Consider the following 8427-nt stretch of genomic DNA (forward strand, 5'->3'; position numbering starts at 1 on the left):
CCCATAATGCTACAACTGCTCACCTTGTGAATTGGTGAGAGGTCCACCACCCTTTCATAGGTCAACATGCGAACCTCCTCAGCAGCTCATGGTGACAGTTCTGCTGCTACTGCAACACACACACACACACACGCACACACACACACACACACACACACACGCGCGCGCACGCACGCACGCACGCTTATACACACACACACACACACACACACACACACACACACACACACACACACACACACACACACACACACACCCACCACATGCACTTGCAAACCACAATTCGATGACCCCTCAGTGTCGATGGAAGCTACAAACATAGTCGTCGTCTCAATCCCAAAACTTAGCGCAGGTGTCTCATTCAGTCGCAATTCCAATTTTTGTGGTTCCAAGCAGCTTACGTACGTTTAAGTGTGACATTTTGCTACTATACGCAAGCACGTAATCTTGTCCCTCAGTTTTCGTTAAATAAAAAAACAATGGAGCTTCATGAAACACATGGTCAAAGATTTCTACATCACCGTCTTGGGGAGCATTGTATTTTAAGTTTGAACGACAAGTTTTCAAATTGTAATGTTCATAGAATTCAAATTACCGAATTGAATGTACAGCTGCGGTTACCGAGTTGAATGTAGTTGAATGTAGAGTGCGTGAGCACCGTTTCTTGCTTTACGGAGCGACGCCTTGAGGCAGTTTCGGGCTATGAAGTATTCAGGCTAATTGCAGGCTGCTGACACACTACGTCAGCACCCGAGACTGCCTCAAGGTGTTGTCCCGCAGAGAAAAAAAAACGCCAGGCCAGCGGGGAAAGCCCTGCACATGCAGTCACAGCGAACACACGAAGAGTGCTCTTTCAGAGGTTTTTCTAAACACTTTATGGGTAAATGCTAAAAGCACAGTTGCTGGGCACCCATAAATATTCATAACTTCTGCACAGTAGGCTAGCATTTACTATGCTATCGTTCGTCATTCTTGTAACAAATTTTGTGTTGCATTCAGTGGCTGACAGCGATGAACAATTACGCTTGAAGTTGTTATGTGCCACAGTTAATAAGTAACGAAGAACAAGCTATTCTAATCTGTTGGCGCATCATACTGCCCATTTGTTTCGCAATTCGCATTGTGTGACGGCTGGTTGTAATTTTGCGGTTATAACGCGCTTTATTAGGGCATGCTTGCAAACGGCATGTTTGAGGCGTGTTTTCGAATGAGTCTTGAGCAACCGCGTGCTCAACGGTAGAATACTGTGGTGGCTCGCAGTGGACGTAAGCTGATTTTCACTATGTCAGCACATGTATTTGGTCTTTCTTATTTGAGTTTCTTTTTTTAATTTGTGCGATAGTGGTTGCGGACACTAGCAGTGGCGGTGGACAACTACGGCGCTGCGCGTGAATCATGTTGTGATCTCATACCAGTTTTCACTGCAAAATGGCTGCTAGTGCGATCTACACAAACGTGACCACGGCTAAACACCTGGCAACAATAAAAACCACTCTGCTCGACACTTTTGCAAAAATTATTTCTAGGTTGGGGGAATTCGAAGGGGGGGGGGCACAGGTTTTATTTATTTTAGGCTCTAACCAACTGCGTACAGTAGGCCACCGCACGTGGGCTAGTTTTATTGATGTAGTGACTTGACGACCATTAAGGCACTGGCTTCGAATATTGGGTGTGCTTCCGCGAATATAAAAGGTAGCTGCTTCGTTAGGGGCCAAGGGTGAAAACGTGTAGCATTTCCTGTAGTCGACAGAAGCGTAAAAGAGATAGAATAGATTAAGCACATCCCATGAAAATAAGGGCACTAAATTTGGTAGATTTTACACATTGTAGAAAACGGTTTCGTGCAAAACAATCGGTGAGTAATTATCTGTGCTGCATGTTCCAGCCTTTGACCTAAGTTTTACAAGGTTTAATGAAGTCATTTTTAAATGTATGATGTTGTGTGTACATTCTGCGATTACGTGGAACGATGACTGCAGTAGCGTGTAAAGACTAAGTTAAGCTGTCATGTAACGTCAGCAGTCCCGCTATAGCAGAGACATAGCTGTTGCTTTATTCATGTGCACCTTACAGAATGCAGATGCAAATATCATAAGCATGTTTCATAAGCCTACTCCTCTAGCTAGAGCAACTTGAACACAGATTGCTAAATCACAGGAATTCACGTGCTATGATTATTAGACTGTTATGAAAGCAGTGCCTACACTGGAACTGCATTTCTCATTTATTGATTTATCGCAAAACAAGATGCAACCCCAGTTGAAGTGGCACTGACATTAGGTCAACACGGGACGGTTTCTCAAAGCAGTTTAAAGGCATGGTGTGGCTTTGAAGTAGTGTACCTTACGCCGAAGGGAAGAATTGTTTTCTGCATGGCAGAGTCCTTATTTCAATTTTATTATTCGCCTTCCTATTCTCATTTTTATTCTTTTTTATTGGCCGAGTCAGAACGTCAGCTTTTTCTTAATTCTTTTCAAGTTATCAACATCTGTTCAAGCTGTTCCTTCAATCTCGAGCATGTAAGTGTACAGATATGCCCTTATTACACCATGTATCGACGAGACAGTTATATTTGGGGCACGCGATGGATGGCCAGTCGGTAGACAGCGCCCAAAAAAAAAGGTAGTTAATGAAAAGAGGCTGCCCAGACGCGGACTAAGCCGTTCTCCTCGGAACTCGTCTTTGTCGTCAAACCCCGTGAGCCTGTGTTCATCGCACCTTCTGCTGGGGAGTCACCCGCACTGTTCAACCACACCGACACCACTCCCGACAAGATAATGTGGCGCCATGCTGTAACAATACGCGTGGATACACAGCGGAATCGTGTCTACTAACGCCAGACAGCCGACCGGCCGTCTAGGCAGGCTTGTTGTCGCACGAAACTATCATTTAGGCTGTACGTCGAAGAAATGACGATGTTCGGAGGAAGTTCAGAGGATAGCAATGCCGATGTTTGGAGGATAGCAAAGTATGGGGACGCAGAGGCGGAGACCCATCACTGAAGAAAGGGCAGTTGTTTGCACCATTGGTGGAGCATCGAGTAGGGGTTCGTCCCACGAGGCTGTCTTAGATTAAACGGGAGGTATTTAATGAAGACGAATGGTAAGAATGGGAGCTTGGTGCTCGAGAACGAGATCACGAAGCGGGGACAGAGGTCGTGCTTAGCGCAGACTCTGATCCTAGGTTGATACTACATCGAGAAGTTGGTGTTGATGTATGAAGTATACGAAGGGCTCGGCAAGAAACGCCGACGTTAATATGAATACAGGCCAGTGCTTACTGTGCGGTTGGTTTAGTGGTCACCATGACTTCTTAAGAAACGAGTGGGGTCACTTTAAATATTCGTATCGTCGGAAATTTCAATCACCAGGACACACGGAAAGTCAGGGTGCGACAGGAGAAAGCTGGCGTATTTTCATTGAGTGTTCTCGGAGCCGTAGTAATGTCATGAACAGCACTGAATGGCTACTGATAAAGTTTTCCGACGTCCACGATCATCGTCGCGTGCGGTAATTATGCAGCGCTCATAACCATTGAAAGAATATGTCATGGTGATAAACGGTAGCGCATGCACAGGAAAAGGTTATATGCACATTTGAGAGGCCATAGTGCTACTTGTCTCAAAAAAGCGCTATGCTGTCTCAAATGTTTATTTTTTTTTCTTTGCCCTTAGCCTGCACCGTCAATAGTTAGCGTTTTGCCATACCAACAAGCCGAAATCGTCACTCTCATCAAAATAAATTACAATCCCCGATTGCTCGTGACCACTTCTAAGCCTTAGTACGCTTTTTTTTTCACGAAAACACAGAACCGTGAAAAAAAGGCCTTGAAAGCGAATCGCACAAGATAAATGAAGGCCAGAAACTTTTAAAACCCTGGTTCTTTGTTTTTAATATCTTCTTATCGAGGTCATGGAAATGTTTTCTGGGAGATCTACGCCCTTGTCCACGCAGTTGGGAGGTTTGGCCATAATGTGAAAGTCTTCCTCGTTAATCGAAGAGTTAGTTGGCAGGCAGAGGCGTCCCTAACAACCATTAATTCTGACGTTGCCATTCTCGCTCATTTGCCGAGACCAATGGCCTCATCTTTCGGTTCTTGTCCACCTTTTACAGAGTGTCTGACTGGCATGATATGGCTTGCATCGATGTGGTTCACGCATGTAACCACACTACAAGAGTGGTACTGCAAGCAAAGAAACAAGCGTTCAAATAAAACTAAGGGCGAGAACTCGACGCCACTACCACAATAATGCATTAAGGGCTTCAAAACTCCTACACAGAATCTCGAGGCTAGAACACACCACTAATACGACAATCAGGTGACATGGAGCAAAAGCCTGCGAGTGACTTCAGCGTCTTTGCTACAGAGCGCCCATCACCTGAGCGTACCTGCGCAGGAGGTTGCATTGCAGGCTCAAAGTCCATTGGCACTAGCCACATACTGCGACACCGCAGCCTTGGCCAAGACACCCCCAAAATTGCAATCACGCTGAAATACGTACGAGTCATGATCATTTCAGCGATGTCTCACTGTATACGCTTTGAATCGTCTCCTTTAACTTACATGAATCGAGGGAGGGGTGGGCAGCCGATGAGAGATAGGGAGGTAAAAAAAACGTGAGCCCGCATGCCGATGATGATGATGTTTGAAGTTTTGTGGCGCAAGGGCCGTTTCAAGGCCAAAGAGCGCCAGTTCATGTTACTAAGAATATGGACAATGATTGTGATAAGCGGCTGTATAAAGGCCATAAAATTCCTCGCGGTAAGGCGGGTAAAAACATACAAATAATAAAATCATGACCATGCCGTGAAAGGTGTGTGTGGTGAGGATAGATGACAAGAGTTGGTGATTATAAAAAACGATGGTGGATATGAATGGCATTAGCACAAGTGCCTCACTCGTTCATACCCTTGCGTCCAAGGGCCGTGAGGCAAGTGCTTTCTTGTGTAACCGCCGCAGCAAAAACCTCTCTAGAGAGGTCGTGCTACGGAATGCCCGGGTGTATGATATGAAAATTATTAATTTCTTTTAAAAACGCTAACAATGATTTATGACTAAAAAGCGATTCCCTACCGACGAACATTGCAGGGTGTAAAGGTATATGCTGTCGGTAGGGTAATGGAAAATGTCGTTTTCTTAGAGTTTCTAAGTGTTTGCACTGGATTAATATGTGAAGGACTGTCAATGCCTCTCCACATCTGTCACACAATGGTGGATCACCACCGGACAAAAGATGCGTGTGTGTCGTGTGTATGTGTCCTATCCTGAGTCTTGTTAGTGTTACCTCTGTTAGACGTGATTTTGATACTGGTGGCCAATGGCCAAGGTGTGGCTTGATAACGTGTAGTTTGTTTTGTGTGTGTGTGTATCCCACTTGCTCTGCCAGTAGTCCCTGAGTTTTCGTTTGAGAGACGGCTTAAGATCAAGGGCCGGGATTGATGTCGGTGTAATGGCGGTGCTTTCGTGGGCGGATGCAGCAAGCTGATCCGCCATCACGTTGCCTTGAATCTCACGGTGCCCTGGCACCCAGCACACAACAACATGTCTGTTGAGTGTGTGGAGGCTGCATAAAATTGAGTAAAGTGAAACTAGGACAGGGTTTTTTGTTTTTTAAGACTGTGCAGAGCCGTTACCACACTGAGGGAGTCTGTATAAATTACTGCTTTTTGTATTTGTGATTGTTTGATGTGTTTAGCTGCCACAAGTATCGCGTAAGCTTCCGCTGTGAAGATACTAGTGCCTGGATGTAGAGGGCCAGCATCCGAAAAGGAAGGGCCAACAGCAGCGTAGGACACAGAGGAGTTAGACTTAGAGGCATCTGTAAAAAACTCAGGACGTGTGTATTTGTGTTGAAGTTCCAAGAAGTATGTTCGAATATGGGCAATAGGCGCATGTTTAGTAACTTCTAAAAAAGACACATCGCAATCTATAGTCTGCCACTGCCACGGTGGCGGGTATGCTACAGGAGCCATTAAACTGTATTCGAGTGACACTCCAGTGTCCTCAGCTAGACCCTTCAGGCGAACTGAGAAGGGCTGCCTCATTGAAGGTCTGTTTTGAAAAAGAATGGAGCTCGACAAGTCATTAATAGTAGAGTATGAGGGGTGCCTCTTGTCTGCTTTCACCTTAAGGAAGTAAACAAAGGACATGTAGGTTCTTTGCAGATGAAGCGACCACTCATTTGACTCAACGTAAAGGCTTTCTACGGGGCTGGTGCGAAAAGCACCCGTAGAAAGGCGGATGCCCAAATGGTGCACGGGGTCCAGCATCTTCAAGGCACTTTGAGTAGCAGACTGATAGACAACGGCCCCATAATCTAAGCGGGTGCGAATGAGGCTTCTATAGAGGTTCATGAGGCATTGCCTATCACTACCCCAAGTAGTACGTGACAACACTTTTAAAACATTCATGGCTTTTAAACATTTTGTTTTTAGATACTTGATGTACGGCACGAAGGACAACTTGTTGTCCAAGATTAGGCCTAAGAATTTATGCTCTGCTTTGACGGACAGACGTTGCCCGTTCAGTCGAATGTCAGGTTGCGAGTGCATGCCTGTCTTTCGAGAGAACAAAACACACGTGCTTTTTTGTGGGTTCAGTCGGAATCCGTTTTCCTCTGCCCATTTGGAGAGCTTGTTTAAACCTAACTGAACCTGCCGCTCACACAATGCCAGATTGCAAGACCTAAAGCCAAGCTGGACGTCATCGACATATGTGCAATAAAACGTATTGCGAGGGATGGTCAAGCGCAAGGAATTCATTTTTATGAGAAAAAGTGTGCAGCTAAGTACACCACCTTGTGGCACGCCTGTTTCCTGAACAAATGTTTGGGAAAGAACCGTGCCCACTCGGACACGGAATGTCCGGTTTGACAGGTAACTTTTAATTATGTGAAACATTCTTCCGCGCACGCCAAGGTGGGAAAGGTCTCTTAGAATTCCGAAACGCCATGTTGTGTCATAAGCCTTTTCGATATCGAGGAACACAGAGAGAAAATATTGTTTATGGACGAAGGCATCTCTGATCTGTGCCTCGATACGAACAAGGTGGTCTGTGGTGGATCTACCTTCTCGAAACCCGCACTGAAATGGGTCGAGCAAATTATTTGTTTCAAGGAAATATACAAGTCGGCAGTTTATCATTTTTTCGAAGACTTTGCACAAGCAGCTTGTAAGTGCTATAGGCCTATAACTCGAGGGTAAAGAAGGGTCTTTGCCCTCTTTCAAAATGGGATTAATAATAGCCTCTTTCCAGCCGGTAGGGATAGCGCCAGAAAACCAGATAGCATTGTACAAACAAAGTAAGGTTTTTCGTGTTTCGATTGGTAGGTTTTTTAACATTTCATACACCACACGGTCAGAACCTGGGGCAGAAGTACTGCAGGAGTTTAGAGACAATTGCAGCTCAGCTAGACTGAAAGCTTGGTTATATGCCTCGGATCTAGTGCATTTGTGTTCAAGTTTCTGCTTTTCTATTCTTGTTCTGTATTTTTGGAAACTGTCAGTATAGTGGGATGAGCTGGACACCTGTTCGAAGTGTGCACCGAGGAACTTTGCCTGATCTTCCAAGGTATCACCCCGAGTGTCCACGAGTGGAAGTGTGTGTACTTGTTTTCCTGCTACCCTACCGACCATGTTCCAGACTTTAGCCTCCTGTGTGTATGAATTGATCCCTGACAAAAACTTCTGCCAGCTTTCTCTTCTGGCCTGCCGACGCGTTCTCCTGCCTTGAGACTTTATTTTCTTGAAGGTGTCAAGATTTTCGGCTGTCGGTGAGTTACGAAGCAGCCTCCAAGCTCTGTTTTGCTGTTTGCGCGCGTTTCGGCATTCGGAGTTCCACCATGGCACACGCCGTTTTCCTGGGTGCCCATTTGTTTGTGGGATGCATTTTGTTGCAGCATCAATCAAAAAAGCTGTGAAGTAGTCGACAGCAACATCAATGCTTAAAGTACATATGTCACTCCAATCTATACGAGCGATGGTATGAAACCGTTCCCAGTCGGCTCTGTTTATGAGCCATTTGGGAACACGGGGTGTACACTCAGTTGCTGTAGTTGTGCTCAAAACTACGGGAAAATGGTCACTTCCGTACAGATTAGTGACGACTTTCCACTGGAGTAGAGGCACAAGAGATGGAGATACTATGCTTAGGTCTATGGAGGAGTAGGTGTTGTTGGCGAGATTATAATAGGTTGGTTCTTTTCGGTTTAGGAGACACGCGCTCGACGAGAGAAGGAACTGTTCGATCAGTCGACCTCACGCGTCATACCGAGAGTCACCCCATAGCCTGCTATGCGCATTAAAGTCTCCAAGGAGAACATAAGGTTTCGGAAGTTCATCAATTAAAGAGTGTAAATCACGTTTTTGCAGCTGATAACTAGGAGGAATGTAAATAGTGCAGATTGTGATCAGTTTATCAAAGAGAACC

This window comes from Rhipicephalus microplus, chromosome 3 (assembly GCF_043290135.1).
Source record: "Rhipicephalus microplus isolate Deutch F79 chromosome 3, USDA_Rmic, whole genome shotgun sequence".
Classification (NCBI taxonomy): domain Eukaryota; kingdom Metazoa; phylum Arthropoda; class Arachnida; order Ixodida; family Ixodidae; genus Rhipicephalus; species Rhipicephalus microplus.